This window comes from Ursus maritimus, unplaced genomic scaffold (genome assembly GCF_017311325.1).
Source record: "Ursus maritimus isolate PB19 unplaced genomic scaffold, ASM1731132v1 scaffold_13, whole genome shotgun sequence".
Classification (NCBI taxonomy): Eukaryota; Metazoa; Chordata; class Mammalia; order Carnivora; family Ursidae; genus Ursus; species Ursus maritimus.
In genome coordinates this window covers 15,785,465-15,812,691 of record NW_024423675.1, presented here as the reverse complement: position 1 = coordinate 15,812,691, position 27,227 = coordinate 15,785,465, and the positions used below count along the sequence as shown (strand labels likewise).

Here is a 27,227-nt window from a genome sequence, read left to right as displayed (position 1 = left end):
TAAGTAATTAAGAGATTTATCTTCTAAGGTGACTGTTTTCCTGTTCCAGTCAGATTGAACATATTAAAAATGAGTTGGCCATGTGTACATTCATGTGTACTTGTTATGCATGGTCCCATAAAAATATGCATTTGGGAAAGACATTACAACCTCAGTTCCTTGTAAAGACAGCAGGACTTAATGGGCCAGAAAGCAGGTGTGCAATCCAAGGAGAAATTGCTCTATAACGGTGCAGTACCATGGTTGAGCAGAATCATGGTTTTGTTTTTCTTTCCAATATCATTGCATAGTCTATTTAGATGCTTTCTATAAAATCATGCCCAATGATCCATGTTTTGGGTTGTGTCAGAGTATATTATTAATGATAAATCAAGCCACTGCCAAAACCAATGAAGCTCTTCTGTAATGCTCAATGTAAGGAGGAAGACGTAATAAGTTTTATGAACTAATTATGTTACATCAGAACCTACTCCATAGTTCTGTATGCAGTATATTTTAATGGACATTATATTACTCTCAGTATATACCAATACTGTTTTAAAATGTTACACATTTGTAGAGTTTTAGGTACAATTTAAGATCTTTACATTCAAAATAAATTTTCCTTGCTTAGAAAAACTCTTTCCAGAAATATAAAATATAATCCCTTTTATATTTCTAAGTACCATGAATATGTACTTTAAGAGTTTAACAAGATTGCTTTTAATAATAATATATTTCATTATTATAATTCCATATGCAGGATATGAACATAAATACATTATAATTAAGACCAGGTTTTAATAGGTACACGTGACAAATCAAAGTAGTATGACACAACCTTATGAGATGTATCATTAGGTAACAGGTTGAAATCAGTTGCATTACTTTAGTACTATGTGTTTTAATTTTGCTGGCCAACTTCCAGAAAGCTCTAGCACCCAAAACAATACCATTTCACACAATAAAATATCCCGTTTAAAAAAAAAAGCATTTAAGAAATTGTAATAACTGGTATCATTGATGGTGTGTTGAAATGGGAAAATGGCAGTCCTTGACATAGCTGCTGGGAGAATATAGTTTTCTCTGGAGGGAAATTTAACAATTAAAATCACTGAAATATTTATATCTTTTGACTAATTTCTAGGAATTATCCTAAGGGAAAAAAAAGATGCATATGGATGTTTAATTACCAAATGTTAATCACCATGATATTTACAACATAAAACTGAAACACCCTAGGGGCACCTGGGTGGCACAGCATTTAAGCGTCTGCCTTCGGCTCAGGGCATGATCCCGGCGTTCTGGGATCGAGCCCCACATCAGGCTCCTCCGCTATGAGCCTGCTTCTTCCTCTCCCACTTCCCCTGCTTGTGTTCCCTCTCTCGCTGGCTGTCTCTATCTCTGTCAAATAAATAAATAAAAAATTAAAAAAAAAAAAAAAGAAAGCTCAGGTGTGATTCAGAGGGTTTAATTAGCTGCACGGGTCATGGTAGCTGAGAGTCATGATAACTGTTGTACTTGGAAATAAGGGATTCTAAAAATGGGATTCTTATTGTAGGATAACTCAAGTAAATGTATACAGTTTGATGCAAAGAACCAATTTCAAGGAGACAATGACACATAGGAAAGGGCCCCACATAGCCTAGTAGATGGGCCCAAAGGAAACCTGGACATTAGGCAGACTAACCAGCAGGTAGATTAAGAAATAAGGTGGAATCCCAGCCTTTATGATTGGGATGAGATAGAAAAGGAGAGAGCTGTGTCTTAGAAAAAAACAAATATTCCCTGCTTCAGGCTTCTGTACATTCTGGTGATTTGATAAGTGACTCAAGAAATTCAACATTTATGGATGATCCATTCCATTAATCCCAGATCTAGGAGGGTGACCCAGCAGATAGATGATGAGGCTCTCATTCTGAAGTTCATATTCATCTAGCAGTTTCTGCTTATTTTCCCCAAACTTTATCCTTCCCTACTACTCCATCATGTTCATTTTGGGCCCACCATTGGCAGGCTTTGTCATGTAGCAGGATTCTTAGTCAACCCTGAAGCCAGAGTCAGATTTACAATCTCAACCTTATCATGCTTTGGGCTATTTGGAGGATGGTATGAAATTATCAAGCCATTTCATCATTATTTCCTATTTGGGAACTTAAAACTTTCATAAAATATACCATTAATTGTTTACTTACTTAAATTCCAGAAATACTTACTTAAATTCTTACTCAATAAGAAGCAACAAGTATAGACCATACTCTTTAAAATACAATTTTAGAGGGGTGGCTGGGTGGCTCAGTCATTTAAGTGTCCAACTCTTGGTTTTGGTTCAGGTCATGATCTCATGGGTCCTGAGATTGAGCCCTGTCAGGCTCCTAGCTAAGCTGGGAGTCGGCTTGAAGCTTCTCTTCCTCTGCCCCCCCCCATTCATACTGGCTCAGGCATTCACTCTCTCTCTTTCAAATAAATCTTTAAAAAAAATGCAATTTGGGAGACACCTGAGATAAAATATGCTTCAGAAAGATAAAGTTCTTCTATTGGAGCAGAAACAAAGTAACATCCTTCTTACAAATGTTCTCTTTATTATATGAAACAAAGAGGAGCTTGCCTATACCTTATCTAAGATTTATTAAGGAAGATGCATGTTAAAATGCTAATACCTGGGATGCCTGGGTGGCTCAGTGGGTTAAGCGTCTGCCTTCGGCTGGCTCAGCACATGACCCTAGGGTCCTAGGATAGAGTCCCCTGTTTCTCCCTCTGCCTGCTGCTCCCCCTGCTTGTGCTCTCTCTCTCTCTGACAAATAAATAAAATCTTTTTAAAAAGCACAAAGTATTATTTTAAAAAATAAAAAAAATAAAATGCTAACACCCGTTTTCTTCTGCTTCCTAGCTCAGATCATTGTACTCATTACAGTGGCACAACAGTTTGCTGGCAGGAGAAATGGTTGATTATATGCAAACCCTGATTTTTGGCGTTATAAGAGCAGACAAAAAGGCAGTTTTATGTAGTTAGATAATTGTAACTATATTCATATTGTTTGTTTTATTTGTTTCTTATGTTTTAGAGTTTAGCTTAGGTAGGTGATGTCAGTTTGCCTCCTAGAATTAAAAACTATATAAAGAATTTCTTTCAAAGAATCTCTCTGTTCTTTGGTGTCTAGAAGGGTAAAATTAAAGTAACCTCCCAGGCAAAATTTGGAAATAATTTCATTTTCTACTTCATACTAGGATTTCCCCTTTAGCCTAGCTTAAATATAAGTCTGTTAAATTTCCTGTGGCCACAGCCTAAAGTATTTATGGATGATATAATTTGGTCATCTATTTGTACTTTCTTTCAAGAAAATTCATCAGAAACTACCCAGGGAAATTGTTGGTTATTTTCTGTGGTCACCAGCTTTCTGCTAACATCTTATTTCCTTCACACAAACAAATCAAATGTATTGTAGCATTCTTAGCCCCAGGGCCTTCTATAATTTCTTCATGTTGTGTGATCTGAAATACATACCAGTTACTTGGTAAAATGTGGAGATAAATAAATAATCAATCAATAGGAATTATTTCTTCATCTAACGTAGTGTTTAGGTTTCCATTTTTCCAGTCAGCCCATTATATAATCTACATCTGTTAATGTAATTCTGAAACAGAGAATGAAAACAAGGAAGAGATCATGGAGGTAGACCCAGGGATCAGGGGAGTGGGGTATTACAGGAAATGTGAATAAATGAGGCAAGAAATTAACAAAAGTGTCAGATGTTTTGTGGTCAAGGCCACATAAGTGAGTAAAGTGTATTCAATTACCCAGTGGCAGAGAAACATATGAGCTTAAAGTCAAAACAGTCAGAAAATAAGTCAGTAGACATTTGTATCCAGAGTCTAGAAGAGATTCTAAGTATTCAGACAATTTTGAGAAACAGTGGTCAAAGGAAAATCCAAGGATATGGATTCCAAAAACTGCTACTAAAAGGATCAGGAAGTTCATAGGTATATAACAGACAGCAAACAACTTCACCTTCCAAGCAGAAGTAATGCAATTTGTCTAGAATTCTGAATGTGGCCTAATTTTAAGCACTGAACATTTGCCTTGGGAGCATTTTCTAGCCAGGCCTGTTTCCACATCTGCATGCTGAGCATGGCAAGAGCTAGTCTTGGGGTGGCAGCATAGCCAAGGTTACAAAGGTATTTTTACATCAAGGATTAGAGAGCACATATATACTCAGGTGAGAGTAGAAATTGAGGATCATAATGCCTTATAGGTTTGAATAATTCGTTTCTGATTCACATACTCTGCTTTTTCAAAAATGTTAGAGAAAAAAAAATTCTACAGTCCTTGCCAGAAAGAATTTTGCTTGGGTAATTTTGAAAGACTCCTTTGAGAGGCTGCCCCTAGGGAGTCCATTTCACAGTCTCATGGACTTAGCTCATTTAGATTTTCTTTACATTCAACCAACACTTTCTTCTGTTTAACTTAACCTTAATGAAGACATTCAACAAATTTTTACTCTGCATCCTGTAGCTTTTCAACCCCAGGACTTCAGAAATTAAAGAACTTTCTGGAAGTCTAGGTCCTAACTCTTCTTCTAGGCCTGTTTGTGCACTTCCTCCTAAAATCTAGTTTTAGCTAGAACCCTGCTAAGTCCGTTTAATCAGGACCTCTCCATAGATTCCTGGCTAAATGCTGGATTCAGAGAAGGACTCTGTTAAGCCTAAGAGAGAGCACTTGTGGTTAAGCTGAGAGCCGAATGGAGATAACACAAAGTCATTCAAAACTGAGAGATAATGAAGGTCCAGCCTAGTCAGAGAGGGCATACCTTGTGGACCAACTTGGGCATTCAGTCAAAGTCCCAAGAAAGGCCATGACTCTGCTGTAATGTAAGGGCTGTATCCCAGGAGTAAGGGAAGAGCAAAATTAAATCAGCATTTACAAATAAAGCAAAGGGGAGAGGAGCCGGCAGGATATGCCTGCAATGTAATTGCCTACCAAAAGAGAACATAATCCTGACTGCCAAAAACATATCAATCACAATGTTTAACATATAATCAACAATTGCTAGATATACACAAAAGCAGAAAAATATGACTTATGATGAAAAAATACTTGGTATAAATCGATTCTAAAGGGACACAATTATTGACATTGGAAGACAAGGATTTTAAATGACTATTAAAAAATATGTTCAAATCCTTAAAATATGATTATCAGGAGATGATGGGCAATATCAATAGAGAAATGGAAACTCAGAATCAAAGGAAAATTCTGTAATGAAAAAGTATAATATCTGAGATAGTAAATTCATTCAGTGGGCTTTGCAGATTGGAGACTGCAGAAGGAATAGTGGGAACTGGAAAACCAATCAATAGAAATTATCCAATCTGAGGATCACAGAGAAAAAGAAATTACTAAAAATAAATGAATATATAATCAGTGATCTGCGGAATAATATCAGCCATCTAACATAGTTGTAATTGGACTCTCAGAATAAGAGTTTCAGAAGAATAGGAGGATGATAGTGGACATAAAGATATATATATTCAAAGATTTAATTGCTCAAAAATTCCAAAATTTGAATTAAAAAAAAATCATCCAATATATCCTGTAGGTTCAGGCATCTCAAGTAGGGTAACTTCAAAGAAAACCACACCTAAGCACTTCATAGTCAAAGGTAACAAGGAAGGTTAAGAGAAAACCTTATAAGCAGCTGGAACAAGTCATATTATACACAGAGAAAGTACCATATGAAGAACAATAAACTCACTATAAGAAACAACTGAATTCAGAAGACAATGAAAATATCTTTAAATTGCTGAGGCAGGGAGGGCAGGTTACAGCACTGGACTATATACCCAGAAAAAATATTCTTAAAAAATGTGGGTAAAATAATGATGAAACAAATAGTAAACAAATAACAAGATTGTACATTTAAAGCCAGACACATGAAAAATTAAATGTAAGTGGACTGAACAATTCATGAGTAGGTAAAAAAATCAAGACCTAACTACATACTATACACTTTGAAAATAAAGACACAAGCAGGTAGAGAGTAAAATGATGGAAAGAGATATATAACACAAATAGTAATATCAGACAACTTAAAAGTAATATTACCAAATATAAAGAGGGTTTTTTAAATAATAAAAGCATCAATCAGCAAGCCTTAACAATCTTAAATGCCAGCTAATAGACATTTTCCTTCCTAATAGCAGAGGTTCAAAATGCATGATTCAAAGTCTGAAATCATTACAGGGAAAAAAATCTACATCATAAGAGATATTCCTTTGACAAATGTAAGGATATAGAAAATTTTAAAACATCATCACATAACTGACATTTAGAACACTATACCTGATAACTGCAGAATATACTTTCAAGACCATGCGGGAGATTAGACCAATTACTGGACCATAAAATACGTTTCAATGGGTTTAAAAAAATCAAATTTTATAGAGCATGTCTTCAGACCAAAATTTAACACAAGGCACGACTCCTTTTTCACTCCTGTTCCTATTGCATAACCCTGGAGCAGAAGAAGCAGCTTGGACTAGCCCTAGCCTTGGGACGTCTCCTTCTTGACATTTTTTTGGGTCTAGGGTTGGAAACAGGTAAACAGAATAGAGGAACAGGAAAATGTTTATTAGCTGGCCATGATCTGATTTCCTCCTAGACAGTTGTTGTTGCTTTACTGGTTAACAGTGATTTGATCCCAAGTAACACTTGGGATAGGTTGCTGGCCCTTCTGAAGGACACACCTGTGGGTTTCTCAGAAGGTCCTGAGTCAGCCGCTCTCTCTTCACTCCCCCTTTCAGGAGATCTGGCTTGGCCTCCTATTCTACAACCTGCTCCCAGATTCACTTATCAGTTCTATTCTCCACATCCACTTGCTGCCAGAGTTCCCTCAGCTGACAGGGAGCTCTCTTAGAGGGCATTCTAGCAAGATTGCTCAACCCGGTAACTTTCCACAGTGCCATTTGCTCAGGAGAAGTTTGCATATTCTTGTTAGGCCAAATCCTGGAAGTGCAGGCTACTTTGTTTGGCCTGTCTGAATTCTCTTTTTCATTGTTAAGAAATGCCAAAGGGCAGAAGGATAAGTTCTCAGGTAGATCATAAGTCTCACTGACAAGAAGAATGATAGTGTCCCCTTCTGGGGTGATCCTGAACAACTTCCACAGGAATGCTGTACTCTTGATGACTCCCTTGACTCCTCCTCTCTTCCTTTCTCCTTGTGTCATCTTATACAAGCTGGAGGAGGGATGGAGGTAGCTGGATGATGGCTTGTGTGAAATTGTTTTTGTGTGTATATGCATGGATGTATAGACACAAAAATATATAAAGAAAATGGGATCATTACACATAAAATGTTCTTAATATTTATCTCTAGGTTGAAATTACGGGAGACATTAATTCCTGTCTTGTGCTTTTCTGATCTTTGCCAGTTTGTATGTCTAAGTTAATTTAGACAAAATTATTTTTTTGGGGTCTGATATAAAGCTAATCTACAAGTCAGTTCTATCCATTAAAAGCCATGGCACTGTGTGTTCTATTTCTATAGACTCTTACATTAAAATATAAAATGATTGACAAGATTGGGAAATTATATCTTTAAGGCTGCAAACTCATCCCTTCATTAACAATGACTCAAAGTTTGAATGAAAAACAGTATTTCACAGTCTTGCCCTTTTGCTTTTACTAGAAACTTGGAGAAACTTGGACTGTGCTTTATTCTCCTATGGTTCATGAGTTGATCCTGTATATAGTAAATAATCTGAGAAGTCATTATGTGATCAGCATCTCAGATGTTCTACAAAGACCAGAATGTGACCTATATGACTTTTAATGTAATAGATAAGAGAATGTAGGAGTGTTGTTTATCATTAATGACAACAGATGTCCACAGACAGGATGGTGGGGGAGATTATGCTTGTGCTAAAGATAAATGGAATTTTGGCTTACTTTGATTACACTAAGATTATGTGGATCTGAGGAAAGTGTAACCCCGAATACTAAGGTAATTCTTCAAAATAGTGTTTGCGTGAACTACATTTTAAACATTTCTGTGGTATTAAGTTGTCTTGATATTAGGTCAGTTTCTGTGTGGCCAGATGTGGTGTGTTGCAGTTTCTTCATGCCTAGGAATGGGTAAAATATCTATTTCACAGATTTTCATGAGACTTTAATGGGATGATGAATATATTTAAAAATATAGAGTACAATATCAATCAAGTGTATTAGCTTAGGCTACCATAACAAAATACCAGATTAGGTGAGCTAGACAACAGAAATTTATTGTATTACGGTTCTGGGACTGGAAGTCCAAGAGCAAGGTGCCACGTGGTTAGTTTCTGTTGTAAGTTCTCCTCCTGAGTTGTAGCAGGTCGCTTTCCCACTCTGTACTCACATGATCTCTTCTTTGTGCAAGCATAGAGAAAGAGAGTGTGCACTCTCACATGAGTGAGCGCCCAGCAAGCAAACTTTCTGGCGTGTCTCCTTATAAAGGCATTAATCCTGTGATGAGGGCCCCACCTACATGATCTTATCTAACCGTGATTATCTTCCAAAGTACCCATCTCCAAATACCATAACACTGGGCATTAGAACTTCAACATATAAATTTGGGGGCACACAAACATTCAGTTCATAACATCAAGTTATTTTTTTCAGCAGCCTAATAATGCTTATTTTATTAGGGTTCTCAAGGAAACAGAACTATAGTATATTATATACACACTACATATAATGGTACATATATAAATACACACACACATATATATATACACACACATACTGTGTTAGCCCTCAAACAACAGAGGTTTGAACTGCACAAGCACACTTACATGTGGATTTTTTTCAGTAAACATATTAAAAATTTCTTGGAGATTTGTGACAATTTGAAAACACTTGCAGACAAACCACACAGTGTAGAATTATCAAAAAAAAAAAAAGAGAAATAATTAGGTACATCATGAATGCATGATGTATGCGTAGATACTTGTCTATAATTTATTACCATAAAATGCAAATCTATTATAAAAAGTTAAAATTTATTAAAATTTATGCACACAAACATCGTTCATACAGGGTACCATTTGCAGTTGAGAGAAATGTAAACAAATGTAAAGATGTAGTATTAAATCATAAGTGCATAAAATTAACCAGAGTACATACTGTACTATTATAATTATTTTGTAGCCACTTCCTGTTGCTATTGCAGTGAGCTCAAGTCTTGTGCGTATTCTCTTAAAACACGGTATAACAATAATCTGCTTCCTGTGAGCAGCTTGTTTCTCTTCTTCTTTCTCTCTATCACAGCAAAAAGTGATTTTTCCTGGTTCTTGCTATTAATAGTTAACTTTTGGAGGATTGAAAAGTTATACACTGATTTTCGACACACAGAGGATCAGCACCCCTAACCCCCACATTGTTCAAGGGTCAGCTGTGTATATATGTGCATGTGTGTGTGTGTGTGTGTGTGTGTGTGTGTGAGTATATATATAGAAAGAGAAAGATAAATTATAAGAAATAGAGACAGAGAGAGAGAAAGATTATAAGAAGTAGGCTTACATGATTATGGAGGTTAGCAAGTTCAAGATCTTCATGGTGCATTGACAAACTGGAGAATCAGGAGAGCTGATAGTGGGATTCCAGTCTAAAGGACAGTAGCCTTGAGACCCAGGAAGAGCCAATCTTTCAGTTAGAGCCTGAAGGTAGGAAAAAAGTGTTCCAATTTGAAGGCAGTCAGGCAGGAAGAAGTCTTTCTTACTTGGAAGAGGTTCAGCCTTTTTTCTTCTATTCACATCTTCAACTGATTGGATGAGGCCCACCCACACTAGGGAGAGCAATCTGCTTTACTCATCTACCTATTTAAATGTTAATCTCATTGAAAAACACCTTAACAGAAACACCTCTAATAATGCTTAATCAACTATCTGGGCCAAATATCTGTCTGCCAGTCGAGTGGACACATAAAATAATTGTCACAGTAATAAATGAACTAGGGAATAGAGAACTGCCAAGCAGGATTTTCCTGAGTATAGTAATTTCATAGTTGGCACAAGCTCTTCCTGCAGGAATGAGCTAACATGTATAAAGGACCCAGCATGGTGTCCTTCAGGTAATAGATACACAATAAATATTAATATTCTTTCTTTCACCTTATTCCTGTAGCACGGCCAACTGTTACATCAGTCCTTTGGAAAAGAAAACTTAGAGATTTTTCTTGCGGTTTATTTTGTAGGAGGGACGGAAGGAACAGATAAACAGTAAGTCTGAAAGATTCACCATAAATATTTATTCTTATAAGTTACATTTTCTTTACTTTTACTTACCTGTCTCATTTCATTATTTTTGTTTTTAGTTTTAGTCACTTTGCTATAATTTCCTTTTTTTGTCTGTCACTTCTCTTTCATATCTAATTCCCCATAGAGGAATTAAATAGTTTTGGAGCAAACCAAACACTTTTAAAGTAATAGATCAGGTAAGTTGCTCAAAATCACACTCTATTAGGAAGTGGCAGAACTAGATATAAAATTTTTCCTCCCTTCAAATTCAGTCATTCTTCCACTAAAACAATCTACTTTACGAAGTTGATATATATTTTAAAATTTTTATCGCTAAGAAACGAATATCTCAAAGTGCACATGCCCCTTAAAATGGGCAGGCTAAAGAGAACATATTATTATTGCCCTTGAATTTGAATTCTGCATTAAAAAATATGTAACTTAGAATTATATAATTCTAATAATTATGTAATATAAAAAATAACTTGGAATTAGCTATGAGCTTGCTATATATATCATTAAACATATAATTATATATGTTTTGTATAAATTTATAAATTATAAGTATTATATATAAGCTATAAATTGAAGATAATTATGTTAATTTCTTACTAACCAGCTAAACCACAATGTAATAAGCCATTAAAATTAAGAAATCTATTTATATATTTAATATCTTAATTACTCTGTACCACAGCACCTAAAGACTTTGCAATTCTTAGTTTTCCTAAAAAAGATATTAGTAAATGTATTTTCTGTTACTTTAAAATTGTCTTAAAGATCTTTTACACTTCAGAATAAAGATGTACTTAATAATACCTAATTGACATACTTTAAGAAAAAGTCAATATATCCTAATCCATTTGGAAAGAGAAGAAGGGAGGAAAGGGGTTGGTGGGAATGATCAATTATCCTGAGGAAAATGTAAGCAAATTTTAGCTGTGCTTAAAATCTGGGTGCAGCTTTATTTATTTAGTTCTGATTTTATAAGGGAAAAATAAGATGTCCTTTTGATACTTGCTTATACATGCATAAAGTAACTCTGGAAGGGTATATGACAAATTCAGAAGAGTGGGTCCCTATTCTAGAATTTTGGTTGTGGACTGGAGTCAGAACTGGCCAGATGAGGAAATCAGGATGGAGAGAAAACTTGTCATGTATACGTGTTCATATTTTCTTGTTTGGGAACCATGTAAATGCATATCTTTTCAAACAAATTTAAAATTAATTTAAAAAGAAAGAAAATGATACCTTCTAGGTTATTTCTCATCTGAGCGGATCTGCTGACCCCATTGGCTGAGGCCAGTGTTTGTGGTGTGCCAAAGGGCAGAGTGTCTTTCTTGTCTGGCTGCCATAGACTTTGGTGAATTTGATCTAGACTGTCTTTTAAAATTGTCTAATTAGGATATAATCTTATAGATACAATGTACACAAATTTGATACAATAGCAATGCACCAAAAGCTCAGAAGCTGTATTTAGGAACTTACAAATTTTCTATAGTGATGGAAGAAACAAATTAATGTTATGAAATATTACTGGCATCAAATATTCATTCTGCAGAGGTCTAAAGAGTGACATCACAGCTACTTTAATTCCATTATTCTCAAAGACAACTTTAGACAAGAAGTAATCTCGTTGAGACAGATGAATCTATATGGCTCTAATTTCCACATGAATTGCAAGATTAAGGAGGAGGCTTTGTGCCTGGAGCCTATGAGATAGATAAAAATGAGCATCACATGTGTCAGGAGAAGGCACCTTAATAAGGCCTAGGTTTGGGGAGAACTGAGGCTGATGTGGAGTGTAAAAGTATTCTAGTTTTTTTTCCCTCTTGAATGTGGAGGAGCAAGTTTAAAAAGTGAATGGTCTCTTTTATGGGTGGACTTCAGTAGTAAAGCAAATGCATCCTATTGTCAATGCCAAAGAAAGAGAAGAATTTTGTGTGTTCTGTATGTCACAGTCCTGTGGTGAGCCCTGAAGCGTAAATTGTAGACAAATCCCACAGCAGTAGTAAGGCAGACAAATTGCCTTTATATATTTTAAGGCATAAAAGTTAAGAGCAGATATAAGTAATAGCAAAAATTCATATGAGCTCAGGGGCCAAGTTGTAGTTGGTATGGCAACTATCACTTTGAATTTTCTCACCTTTGTGTAAAATAAAATCCTAGCTATATTCTTTCCATTAATGGAAACACATGATAAGGTGCTTGGTAGGTATGAGACCTATGTGGAGACTGGCCCTCCAGTCCAAGTGGATGAAATTCTAGGAATGCAAGATGAAGCAGTTTTATTTTTCATTAAAGATTACATCTCTAGGGATAACAGCAAATAGAAACTTAGCAAATTATCAGACTTACTGGGCTGTATTTCTTTCAATTAAATTTTCCTTATTTATAACCATATGTTCATTTAGTCATTCATTTACTTAACAAGTATTTACCACACAACTATTATATATCTGACATCATTTTAAGAACTTTGCAAACAACAGTGAACAAAAGAGACAATTTCTGTTTTCATGGAGCTTTCATTCTGTTGAAAGGGCTGGATTAAGAGCAAAATAAATAAAATATAAACCATATTGGATTATTTCAAATGATGTGAGAAGAAATGAGACAGGCAAGAGAGTTGTGAAACATTAGGGGAGACTGCAATTTTAGATCATTGTGCAAGGAAGGCCTTCCTGGGAAACTGATTACTGAGTGAAGACTCAAAGGAAATAACAGAATAAGCTGCAAGGGTGTCCAGGGAAAGCACAGCCTAGGAAATCCTGAGTGACAGGCCTTCAGGCAGAACATACCTGGTGAATTGAAGGAACATTCTGGATATGCCCAGTTGAATAGGATAGAGTAGTAGGAGATGCAGCTCAGAAGGAAATGGGGGCAAAAGAGGAGGAAGGCTTCCTTAGGCTTTTGTAGGTGGGAGCATTGTAAGGAGCTTGGCTTTTACTCAGGGTGAGCTCAACAGAGAGGGTTCTGAAAGTTGGGCGAGTGGTAAGCCTTGGCCCACGTGTCAATGGAGACTTTCTAGTTGCTGTTAGGAAGGACTGTAGTGGGGGCACGAAGTGATGCTTGGAGACCAGCTAGGGCTATGGCAGTGTTCTGTGTAAGACACAGGCAAAGTGATAGCCGTGGAACTGATTGAGAAGGTGAAGCTGTCAGATCCTTATTTTTATTTTGATAGTTGAGTAAAAAATATTGGTTGAATGTAAGGGAAAGAAAGAGGTTAAGATAAGACCTGGTGTTTGTTTGTTTGTTTGTTTTGCTTGAATAACAAAAATAATGGAGTTTCCATTTACTGAGAGGGAAGAACTATAAGAAGAACAGGTGTAGGGGGACAGATGAATATCAGCACCTCGGTTTTGGATGAATAAATTTGAGATGTTCATTAGTAATCTGATTGGAGCTGTCAAGTTAGAGATAAAATGTGTAATTATCACCATATAGGTGACATTTAAAGCCAGAAGAATGGATGAGACTGTGTAATAGGTCACTGTTTAAGACATCAGGATTTGGACAGCTGTGAGGTGCAGGAAGATAGTAGATCGGTGTCCCAGGCGAGTGGGTCCTGGTGTCGATAAGGTTTGGAACATCACACTGTCACACCCTGGGCTTGTACTCGTAGACTTTTGACTCTGCAAGTGAATCACAATAAAATTGTTTGGTGCAAGCACAGGATTAGCCAACTCCCCGCTGAGCAGGGTTGATGCCTGGTCCGTGGGAGGTTCTTGGCTCCATCACTGTCTAGCTGCCCCATGGCATTGCTCTAGTGGTACCAAGTGACCGCACACTTTGAAGGAGCCACCTCAGTTTTTCTCTATCCTGTTATGCCCTTTATTTCACTGAATTTATCGTGCTCTGAAGTTATCTTGTTTATTTAGTTATTTTCCGAAGCCCTCATTAGAACATAAACTCTTTGATGGTGACTACATCTGTCTCACTTGCTGCTCTAACCTCTATGCCCAGAAAAATGCCCTGCACATTAGAACTGTCCAGTATTTTCGGTACAAATCGCAGTATGGTCTGAAGGGGCCCCTCCACCCTCATGAAGAGAGATAGCCCACATTGTTGCCTGCTGCTCCCTTATATGCCCTTAAAGCTTTTCTTTTTAATCCATTTCCTTGCATTCAGACAGATGAATATTAGTCCTGGAGTAAATTTATGTCCAATTGGAGTAGATAGGAAGTAGGTAGGGACTTTTCTCTAACTGAAAGGAGACTTCTAAAGAAATGGGACCAAAAATTATAGTTAGATCCTTTACTTCATAACATGGATTTGTTAGTCTTTTTTCTTGTATGTCTGTTTTGAAGAAATGATTTTTGGACCATAAGTCAGAACAACTGGCTTCAGATCCTGATTTGGAGACATAGCTAATGTGACCATGGAAGTGCCATTTTCGAGTGTTTGTTCATTTCCAAAATGGAAACAGTAGCACTCACTTTACAAAATTTTAGAGATGAAATGAGTTATATGACTCTGCAGATGTCACATGTCTGCTCCACTGCAGTTGACCCAGGTGAGAAGCTCATCCCCCTTCCTTCTTTCCCATTGATAGATTACTACATGGAGCAAGGGGAATGAGGGCCTCACCCAGCCAAGCCAGGCAGGTGGAGTGCTGGGTCTTTTCTGCTCACCCCACAGACTGACTGAGTCTCTACCAGGCTCTTCCTAGAGACTGCAACCTTGAGATCTGCGCCTCAAGGCTTCCCCTGAGAAGACAATAGGCCTTGCCATCCTATTTTCTCCAAGGGGATCCCCAAATTGGGTGGGAGAGCACCACCCAATAAATGGCTTCTCCTGTTAGAGTAATATCAACAGTGCCTCACAAAATTTGCCTCAAGCAGTAGGAAAGACACTAGAATTCCTCGTAAGTTGTGAGCCTGAGAGAAGGACCTGAGGTTTTCTTGATGACAGTGCCTCGCCTTTTGTCTTTCTTCCCTCTGTACCATCCAGTATCGAAATCAGATTAACACTCCTAGGGTGTAGTCTGAATCAAAAAGATTGTCTCTGCTGTAAGAGCTTCACAACCTCCCTAATATCTAACAAAATAGATTATCTTGCCTTCCACAGTTTGCTCCATCATTTATTAGTTGAAGATTTGTGGCCAAGACATTTAACCTCTCTGCCTTGGCTTCCTCCTTTACAGAATGTGGATAATTTTAGCACTTATTATAGGCGTGTTGGGAGGATTAGATGAGTTAGCTCATTTAAACATTTGGAAAAAAAATTGGCACCTAATGTTTGTTATTGATGATAATAATAAGTTATTGTTAATTACTGTTATATGGTAGTAACTTTCCTAAAGGAATGAAATAATGAGTAATGAAAAGAACACAAGTTTTCAAAATCAGTCAGATATATATATTTAAATTCTGAGTCCAAAATATACCAATTTTGTTATGTTAGGCAAAATATCTCACTTTTCACCAGAAAAGTGGGATTAGTAATTCTTTGTCTAGTGATTGTAATGGTTAGAATCAATTACATTACGTAATATATGATCAATTCCTGTCCCAAACAGATATGTAATAAAGTGTAGTTTTTAAAAATCAACTTAGAGGGTGCCTGAGTGTTTCAGTTATTAAGCATCTGACTTTGGCTCAGATCATGATCTCAGGGTCCTGGGATTGGAGCCTTGTGTTGGGCTGCCTGCTCAGCGGGGAGTCGGCTTCTCCCTCTGCCCTTCCCCTGCTCATGCTCTCTCTCTGCCTTTCAAATAAATAAATAAAATATTTTTTTTAAAAAATCAACTTAATTTCACTATCCAAAATTCTTCACAATGAAAATAGCTTTATTTTTGAGATTATACAAATAGCATATATTTTTAAAATAATGAATTATGTATAAAAATATAAGGAAGATAGTAAAAATTATCTGAAATTTTATCTGCCTAAGACAATCACTATTCTTCATAGACTTTCCATTCATGATTTTTTTATGCATGTTATGCCATATAGTCATACTTACATAATATTTTATACTGTGTTCACATCACACCTCTTATATTTACTTTTTAATATTTTTATTGCAGTATAATTGACATACAGCACATTGCACATATTTAAAGTATATAATTCAAAAAATTTTGCATGTGTATACACCATGAAACCGTCACCACAATCCAGATAATGACTATATCCGTAACCCAGAAAGTTTCTTTATACCATTCTTATGATCCCTCGTTCCTGCCTACCCTGGTTTCTGTCTCTCTGGATTAGTTTGTATCTTCTAGGATGTTATATGAATAGAATCACATAACATATACTCTTTTTTGTCTGACTTCTTTCACTTAGCATAACTATTTTGAGATTTATTTATATTGTTTCATATATCAATAGTTCACTTATTGCTGAATAGTATACAGTAGTATAATATATCACAATTTGTTTATCCAGTAGTCTGTGATGGGCATTTGGGTTATACTGAGTTTTTGACTATTACAAATAAGTTGCTATGGGAATTTGAATATAAGCCTGTGTAGACATATGCTTTCATTCCTCCTACTCAAATACCTAGGAGTAGAACGACTGGGTCTTATGGTGGGTATGTACTTAATTTTTAAAATTTCCAAATGTTTTTCCAAAACGGTTATACTATTGTACATTACTATCAACAGTGTATGAGAGTCATGGTCCAGTTTTTCCACAGCCTCACAAATGCTTGTTATGATCAGCTTTTGGTTTCAAGATGTTCTAATGGATATGTGCTATCTCATTGTGCTTTCAGTTTGTATTTCCCTATTGACTAATGATGTTGAACATCTTTTTAAGTGCTTATTTGCTATCCATAAATCTTCTTCAGTGCTGTCTTTTCAAATCTTTGGTCAGAATCAATCAGATGTATGTTTAAATCCTAGGTCCAAAATGTACTAAATTTGTTATATTAGGCAAGAGGCCTAGTTTTTGTTATCGGGTTGTTTTCTTATCAATTTTGAGAAGTCTTTATATATTCTGGATACAAGTCCTTTACCAGATCTGTGGATTACAAAAATTTTCTCACAATTTCTGACTTAGTTTCATTTGTTTTAGGAGTTTTGTGGGGCTCCTGGCTGGCTCAGTCGTATAGCATATGACTCTTGATCTCGAGGTTATGAGTTTGAACTCCATGTTGGGCATAGAGATTACTTTAAAAAAAAATTAGAAAAAAAAAGTGTTGTTTTTTTTCCCCTCAAAGAACAAGATTTCTTAATTTGCATGGGTTCCAATTTATCAAGTTTTTATTCTAGGAATCATTCTTTTGGTATTATGCATATGAAATATTTGCTGTACTGAAGGCCACAAAGATTTTCTTGTTTTCTTCTAGAAGTTTTATAGTTTTAGGTTTTATATTTAACTCTGTGATCCATTTGAGTTATTGTTTTTCATGTGGTGAAAACTATGAATCAAAGTGCATTTTTTTGGTATGTGGACATTCAGTTGTTCCAACATCACTTATTGAAATGACAACATGTATACATCTTTTTTTTTTTCCCACTGAATTACCTTTGCATCTTTGTTAAAAGTCAATTGGCCATATATGTATTGGTCTTATTGGATTATTAATGGACTCTCTATTCTTTTCTATTATCTATTTGTCTATCCTGTTGCCAAAACCATCCTGTCTTATTATATTTTTATAATTTTGAAATCAGGTGGGTCTCCAACTCTCTTCTTTTTCAAAGTTGTGCTGGGATTCTAAGTCCTTTGCATTTTTGTGTGAATTTTAAAATAAGCATATAAATTTCCATAAAAAAGGGATGCTGCAGTTTTGATATGGATTACTTTGTTTTAAAAGATTGGTTAAGGAGTATTGACAATCTTAGCATATCATAAAATATATTCATGGCTATTTTAAAATAGCCACATTTATTTAAATACATATATTTTATATAAATAGAATCTTTGGGCATCTGGATGGCTTAGTCAGTTAAGCATCTGCCTTCTGCTCAGGTCATGATCTTGGGGTCCTGGAATCAAGTCTCGCATCAGGCTCCCTGCTCAGAGGGGAGCCCGCTTCTCCCTCTGCCCCTTCCCCTGCTCATGCGCTCTCTCTCTCAAACATAAATAAATTTTAAAAAAAGAATAGATAAAACATAGTTTTTCATCTTATGTACTTTTATAAAATCATAGTTTTGTAGGTAATTTTTATTTTGCCTTATTTATTTTACCTTATTATTTACCTCTTTCCCCTACCCCCTTTCCAGGACAAATGTAAACAATGATACCATCAGTACATGTTCATCCATTATTGTTTCTATGCTGAAAAAAAATAATTTAGATATTTGTGACCACCATGAAAATGTGCCTCCTTGGTCTCTGATGGCAGGGAGCTTTTTTTTTTTTTTTTTTTTAAATAATATTTTTTTATTATGTTAGTCACCATACAGTACATCCCTAGTTTTTGATGTAAAGTTCCATGATTCATTACTTGTGTATAACACCCTGTGCACCATGCAATACGTGCCCTCCTTAATACCCATCACCCCAGCTGGTGAACTCGGAAATCCATTGTCATGCTGACACAAAGGCCATACTTCTTATGGGCTACATACAACCAGTCACTGAAAGTGGCAGAGAAATGAGGCAGGCCTAATGCTGCAAAGATTGGGACTCTGAGATGCAACTTTGGTGGAAGGCTCTCTATCAGCCTGGCCAAACCTTCTTGGAAGTCCAATGTAGGGGGAAAAAAGTCCACTGTAATTCATATCTCTTTCATCAAACCTCCTGCCTCATTCTGTCCTTCAGAGGGGACTTTCCCAAACCCCTCCAGCATCCGCCCCATTTGCCATACAGAGATTTTCCTTATAAATTTCTTGCATGTCTAATCCATCTTAGTGTCTGCTTCTTGTAGGACTAGTACTAATAAAACACCCCTAGCATCTGGCTTGTTTTCTCTCTTAACATTCTATCATGGCAATGCCTCCGATCAATAGGTATATATAACCTTTTCTTCTTAATACATTCGTAATATTTCATGGGAATGTTGGATTCATTCAACCATTCTCCAGATACAACATTACATTTTTTGCCACTTATCTCTGCTTCGGCATGTGTTTCCTTATACTTGCACATTTGTTTCTATGAAATAGATGTTTAGGTGTGGAGTGACTAAATTTTTACAGTTAACAAATATTACCAGTCTACTCTCTAAAATGATGTTACTATATCATCATCACCTGCAATCTCAGTTTGAATTAATAATTGTGAAGGATTTTCCCCTTCTCGTAGGTACAAAGTGATATTTTATTGTTATTTTAATTTGCATTCCTTCAAATACTAAGATCACACACAATATGAAAACCTGTAAGAACTGTAGATAGGATCCCTGAATCAAACGCATACAAATGCAGAGTGGAATGGTAGGGGTTCGGGTGGGGGGAGGAAATGGGAAGAGATTGGTCAAAGGGCATAAACTTGTAGTTATAAGATGAGTAAGTTCTGAGGATCTACAGCCTGGTGACTATGGTTAATAACTCTGTATTGTAAATTTGAAATTTGCTGAGAGTAGATCTTAAGCATTCTCCCCAGAAAAAAATATTATTTAATTTACACTACTCTCTCTCTATAAGAAATTGTATCTATACCTCACACCATTAAAGGATATTGATGATAATGTACCAGAAAATGCAAAAAAAGGGGGGTTGAGGAAGGAAAAAAAAAAAAGGCAGGAGGGAAACAACAGGAATGACAACATTATAATTAGTTAATATTAAGAAGGAAAGTACTATGAGATGAGCACCATGTGATGTCATGAAGAAAAATGAACAATTTAAAACCTCTGTTGGGGTGCCTGGGTAGCTTTGTTGGCTAAGCATCTGTCTTGGGCTCAGGTCCTGGGATCAAGGCCCTCCTCAGCCTCCCTGCTCAGGAGGGAGTCTCCTTCTTCCTCTCCCTCTGCCCCTCATTCCCCACTCGTACTCTCTCTTGCTTGCTCTCTCTCTCTCAAATAAATATAAAATCCTTAAAAAAATAAAAATAAAACCTCTATGCACCAATACTATAGCAATGCAGTATATGGTCAGAAATGCAAAATGATCTAAAAATAAAATTATAGTAGGAGAGTTTAATACTTTCAGAAGTGGACAGCTATAATAGTAAAGACAATAAGTGCAAAACATTGAATAATATAATTAACAAAGTTATACATATAGCAATTCCTGCATTATTTAAATTAGAGAAATAAAGAGTTTGTTCAGAAATTTTAACATGGGGGCGCCTGGGTGGCTCAGTCGTTAAGCGTCTGCCTTCGGCTCAGGGTGTGATCTCGGCGTTCTGGGATCGAGCCCCACATCAGGCTCCTCCGCTATGAGCCTGCTTCTTCCTCTCCCACTCCCCCTGCCTGTGTTCCCTCTCTCTCTGGCTGTCTCTCTCTCTGTCAAATAAATAAATAAATAAAATCTAAAAAAAAAAAAAAGAAATTTTAACATGGTTTCTCTGAGGTTTTGTTTGTTTGTTTGTTTTAGTTAAATAGAGCTGACACACAATGTTACATTAGTTTCAGGTATACAACACAGTGATAGAAGTTTATACATTATACTCTGCTCAGAAGTATAACTACTGTCTGTCACTGTACAGCCCTATTATAGTATCATTAACTATGTTCCTTATGCTGTGCCTTTTATTCTGAGTATTTTGTTTTAAACTATAGACTCAGTATTTTTTCATTAATTGGGATTTTTAATGATTTGTTTTTCAATTCCTGTCTCTCCTCTTTTTTTCCCTCTTCTAAAATTCTTATTATCTGCATATTGCAGAAGGAATTCCTGTTATCTGCATCCTGTATCTCCCAGTTTGGCCCTCCAACTCTCTTCTCCTGATTTCCGTCTTTTCGTATTTTTACTACTATTTTGTGAGATTTTCATTCCATGGTCTTACGGGCCACTGGTTGGATTCTCACGGGTACTGATCATCTCCTTTTATCAACTGGTAGATTTTTAAATTTAAAAATCATTTTTAATTCATCCAGTGTTATTTTTTCTTTTGACTGTTGTTTGTGCCATATTTGTATTTCTGTTAGTGCTCATTACTGTTTTATCCAAATCATCAACAGCTTCCTTAGCAATTCTTTCTCAGTAGTTGCAGCTTGATCTGGTGTTCTGCTTCTTTTTCTTCTCCAACTTGATAGGTTTCCTGACATGTTATTTTCCTCTACCCGTTCCTGACTTACTTGGCTTAAGATCATTCTGGTTCACTTAAGCAGTGACTATCTTGAGAGTGGAAAGCAGTCTCCTATTCTGAGGGCCAGCTGTATATAAGCCCCAGAGGAAAGTGCTCTGCACCCTGGGCTTCTTAGCTGCAATGACAAGCAGGCTCCCAATTTAAGGGGTAGAGAATACCTAGCCCACAGTTGCCCCCTCGGAGGCCCTAGTTCTCTGTGGGAGCAAGGAGATACCTAGGTGCTACCAGGTAGATGTGCAAAGCCTGTTGGGTTTTTCCTCTCTAAGGTCTCTAGGGACTTATTTTCTCCGTATCACCATTTTTTTTTTTTTTTTTTAATTTTTGCCCATGGACTCTTGGCTGCTAGTCTCCAGGTTCTCCTCAGGACCAGATGAGGAAAGTCTTGATTAGGCTTGATTTTGCTCTTTAACCAGATTCCAATAGACTTCATTTCCTTGACTCATCAGATGGCTCCCATTTTCTGGCCCCAGCAACAGCTCTGGCAAGGAAGGATGGCTGGTGATACATTGTATTGGAGCTGGGAGTAGAGAGCCACATGAAATTCCAGAGTCTTGCTATTCCTCAAATACATCCCATGTAGGTTTTAAAAAGGAGAACTTGTGTTCCTTAAAACAGACCCAAAGATTCTTCCTTCATTCCTTTGCTTACATCTGGAATGCTTCCCTCTTTTCATTTTCCCAGTCAGTAAGCATTTCCTGTTCTTCTAAATATGCCTTAAATGCTTCCTCCTTGAAGCATTTCAACTTTTTTGGGCTTTCTACTATGCATTTCCGTATTCTATAATAGTTTAAATGCAATATTCTTGCTTCCTCTTAAAGCATATTGAACACCAGTTGCCCCCAGTTTATAAAATTAGGTATAGGGCAAAGAGGGGTATTAAATGTTTCGAAGTAATACCATGTACGACAAAAACCTTAATTTTAAATGCTCACAGGACTCAGGTCTCCTTAATATGTGTAGGAGGTAGCAGGATCTGGACTTCAGTGATGTCCAGAGTGCCTGCCTTGTCTCTCAGTAGCCTCCCATCAGCAGCTGCCCTAAATTATGAAGGCCAGTCTTTCCAGAACTTCCAAATTTTAAAGAGAAACTAGAAACATGAATTTTTATGTGAAAATTCATGGCTTAAAAATATTACAACATATTTTAAAAATTTAAAACATGTACTTGCCAAGTAAGTATATCTGCAGGTGGTTTCCTGTTGTAAAGCCAGAATGGACCATGAATCTTTTGTCTCTTTATGTCTCATGTCTTACCAGGAGGTAAAGAATTTATTGATCCTACCTTGCATGCCATCTCTTTTGTCTTCATTAAAATATTTATTCCTTGATGGCAAAAATGTGCTCATCCTGTTATCTCTTGCATGGTCTAGCTAATGCATCCCTCACAGAATAAGCTCCATAAAAATATATAGAATTAACTCCTCTCCTCGCTTGTATTAAAATTACCATTTGTACTGATGCAGCTAAATGCCAAATAAAGTCGCTGTATGAGTAAAGTCCATCAAAATAATGCAGGAAAGAATGAGAAGATTTATCCTCAGGAGTATTTGCATGTGAAAGACCATTTTGTTAACTTCGAAGCCTGTCTAATGGTGAGTAATGGAGTAATCTGGGTCTGTGTTATCTGTTGTGCTTCCAGAGTTCATTTGGAGACTACCTGTGCCTATATGAGCTCCCCTTCCTAGATTTCAAACTACTGAGAGAGAGAGAGAGCTACTTGGCATTTTCTCTAGGAGTTGAGAAGGAAAGACGGCATCAAACAGTAAATTTGTCCTTGTTCATTCTAACTTCTCTGTTCATCCCTCTCCTTATAAGAGATTTTAGTGCCTACTCTCAAATTTGGGACTAAAGAATTCATAAAGTTACTTTTCCATTGAAGATTTTGTCTGTTTGTTTAAACATTTTTAAGAAAAAATTATGTTCTCATTTTTTTTTTTGGATTATTATAGTACTATTCCCCCCAGCTTCATAGTTTCAAGTTACTCGGTGCTTTCAGTACTTTTTGCATATAGCTTAGTTTTTAACCAGGCTTAACATGATTATCACTCTTAAAGTACGAGGAAAGGTTAGGTTTGATATAAAACTCTTGAATATTTTTTTAAAAATCATAAATTTGAACAATGGTAATGACTATTATATTTATAATTTAGTGAGCACTTACTGTGTTCTAGAAACTAGCTAAGTAATTAAGTATTAATTCTTTCTAGCAACCACTCAAAAGGTGGTATTGTCTCCATTTTACATATAAGAGCAGTGAGACATGTGAATTTAACTTGTCCAAGAATACAGAGATGATATGTGGAAGATGAAAGATTCCAGCTCAGGCAGTCTAACTCCAGAGGTCTCCATGCAATATGCTTACCCATGCAATGTGCTGTCTTTCACTAAGGAAGATAAAGCATTTTCAGTATTAGAAGAAATACATTATATCAACTTATACAGTGTTGTAATTAAATCCATCAAGTAATGAGGCTCTTGGGTGATTCAGTGTAACTACAAATAAGTTCATACTGAGAATGCCTAGCTCATCCTTTACAGGTCTGAAGGAGCTCCTGATCAAACAATAAAACTTAAATCCCATAGTCTACAATGTGACTGACATATACTGCTCTAACAACCCAGTTCATTCTAGGGAACTTAAAAAAAAATCAGTTAGAATGATGTCACCAAGAGGGCAACATAGGTTATTCCTGACTTTGTCACCTTCACAAGAACAACTAATATTTATTCAAGAACAACACACCACTGAGAGAATCTTAGAACATGGGGTAAAGCCGAAGCACCCCCCTGCACCTCAGAGACTAAGACAGACTACATTAGATTCCAGTGACTTAGAAAAAACACTCCTAAAATTTATATGGAATCACAAAAGACCACAAATAGCCACAGAATTCCTGAGAGAGGAGCAAAGCAAGAGCTACTGCACTTCCTGATTGCAAGCTATATTATAAAGCTATAGTCATCAAAACAGTATGGTGCTGACATAAAAACAGACAAATAATTGACCAATACAATAGAAATGAGAGCTCAGAAATAAACCCAAGCATATATGGTCGACTAATATTTGAAAAGAGCCAAGAATACTCAATGCAGAAAAGACCATCTCTTCAATAAATGGTGCTCAGATAATTGGATATTCACATGTGGAAGAATGAAACGGACCCATATCTTAAACCACTTACAAAAATTAACTGAAAATAAATTAAAGACTTAAATGTAAGTCTACAAACCATGAAACTCCTAGAAGAAAACATACGAACAAGCTTAGTAATGATTTTTTGGCTACGACACCTAAAGCACAAGCCAATAAAATAGAAAATAAACAAGTGGGACTACATCAAACTAAAAAACTTCTTCACAGCAAAAACAAACAAACAAACAAACATATGGGCCAGCAATTCCATTTGTGGGAATGTATCCAAAGGTAATAAAAACACTAACTTGGGAACATTTATGCACCCCCATTTCCTTTTTTTAAGATTTTATCTATTTGAGAAAGAAAAAGAGAGAATGAGCAGGGGGAGTGGCAGGCAAAGGGAAAGGTAAAAGCAGACTCCCCACTGAGCAAGGAGCCTGGCATGGGGCTCGATCCCAGGACCTGAAATCATGACAGGAACCGAAGGCGGACACTACACGACTGAGCCACCCAGGCGGCCCGTACCCCCATTTTCATATCAGCATTATTTTTAATAGCCAAGACATGGAAACAACCTAAGTGTTAATTGATGGGTGAATGGATAAAAGAGCTGTGGTATGTATGTGTGTACATTCACACTATGTGTGTATACACACACGCATACACACATGATAGCATATTATTCAACTATAAAAAAACGAGGAAATCCCACCATTTGCCATAACGTGGATGAACCTCAAGGGCCTTATGCTCAAACAAATCGGAGAGAGAAAGACAAGTACTGTATGGTCTCACATACACATGGTATCTAAAAAAACAAAAACAAAAAACTCCACCAAACTCATAGAAAAAGAGATCAGACTCGTGGTTACCAGAGGCAAGGGGTAGGTGGAGGGAAGGTTGGAAGCAGGTGATCAAAAGGTACAAACCTACAGTTATGAGATAAATAAGTACTAGGGATATAATGTTCAACGTGACAAGTGTATCTAACACTGTTGTATGATACAGAGGGAAGTTAAGAGAGTAACTCCTGAATTCTCATAAGGAGAATTTTTTTCTTTTTTTTTCTTTTTGTTCTATCTATATGAGAAGATAGATATTAGCTGAATCTATTGTGGCAATCATTTCACAATATATGTAAATCAAACCATCATGCTGTATGCCTTAGACTCACACAGTGATGTGTGTCCGTTATTTCTCAATAAACCTAGAGGGAAAATCACATCTCCTAAGCAAATCCTTTGAGTTAGGTAAATTTTATCTAACTAAGTATTATAAATTTCTATGGGACCCAAGGGTCACATCGCTAATCCAATTAAAACTGTTCTCCTCTCTCCACCGGAGAAATCAGTATTGTTCTGTACAACAGAATCCTGTCCTAAGTTAGCGAAGGGCTTTTGTGCTCTAATTTTATTTAAACAGTCTCATGGGGCCCTGTTTCACAGTTGATATTAATAGAGTCCAGAGGTTCCAATGTATAAAACATTGCACTTTTCTGGAAAAGGAGGGAATGAACATGGGGATAAGGGGAGGTTTACAGGTCACATGAAGATGACAGCAAATATGAACAGCCTTAGAAAATAAGTTCTAAGATGTTGTGTTGCTATTTCCCCTCTTTCTTTCTTTCTTTCTTTCTTTCTTTCTTTCTTTCTTTCTTCTTTCTTTCTTTCTTTCTGAACTCGAAGATTGGAATCTACAAATAAGACTATGAAAAATGTGAAATCTGAGTTTTACTCTTATTAAATTTTTGAGTCTAGGTTTCTATAACTCATAAAAAGACTCTGAAGTGAGTGTAATAGAGATCAACAACGATAATTTCAAGTAACACCCATGAAGAAGTGCTCAGGGAGTGAGGAATTATTTAGTGTGAAACAGAGAAGATTGGGGAATAATTTAAACATTGTTCAAAGATATGAAGAAAAATTATTCAGCTCCTTCCTATTGAGAGCTAACAGCAGGAAATGGGCTTCTGCTGCTATCTGAGGAATTCATGTTATTATAGAAAATAGTTTCCTCAGGCAAAAGTTTTTAGGTATTTTTTTTCAGGAATGCATTATTGAAAGAGGTTTGTGGATCTCTTTTTCTGAAGGTCTTTATACACAAAATGTTTCCTCATTAGTTTTGGGGTTTTTTTTAGATCTAATTCTATAAAAGATGTAGGGATGAAAATGATAGCATTTCTTAAATTCTTAAAACCTAAAAATGGAGTCTGGATCATTTTTTTTTTCTTTGAAATGAAAATGATTGTGATAAAGATGAGAATAAATATATTAAAATATATCATATTTTCAATGCTTCATCTTTTGATGCAGAATATTTTCATATATCTGTGTACACAGAAACTTATGTGTTAGATACACATGTATGATATTTAAAATGATTAAATTGTATAAATAAAATCTGCTCTAGGAAAACCATATGACACATTGTGTGATGAAATTTGACCTTGCAAACATAAGAACCCACACCTCAAATATAATGAAGGCACTTCATTGTCAAAACAAACATTGATTTATGCTGTTCTGAAATGCTCTCCTCAGGGGGCCTGCCAGTTCACTCTGATCTCTGCACACATGCTCCGCCTTGGGAATCGCTGCTCTGTGACATTCTAAGCGAAAGGTGCCCGAGTAGCCTCAGAGCCAGTCCAGGTGTGGTCCATGACTAGAGCGGTCTGCTGACTCACACTGC

General features: G+C 36.3%; 1 long non-coding RNA gene across 2 annotated transcripts in view; it reads left to right on the top strand.

The window, feature by feature from the left end:
• The window catches only part of LOC103675864, a 586,760-nt gene that overhangs the window by 82,225 nt on the left and 477,308 nt on the right, over window positions 1-27,227 (top strand). For both annotated transcript variants that reach the window (XR_005834300.1, XR_005834301.1), the window contains exon 2: window positions 10,136-10,230. This is a non-coding gene — a long non-coding RNA (uncharacterized LOC103675864). The remainder of the gene's footprint in view (window positions 1-10,135; window positions 10,231-27,227) is intronic.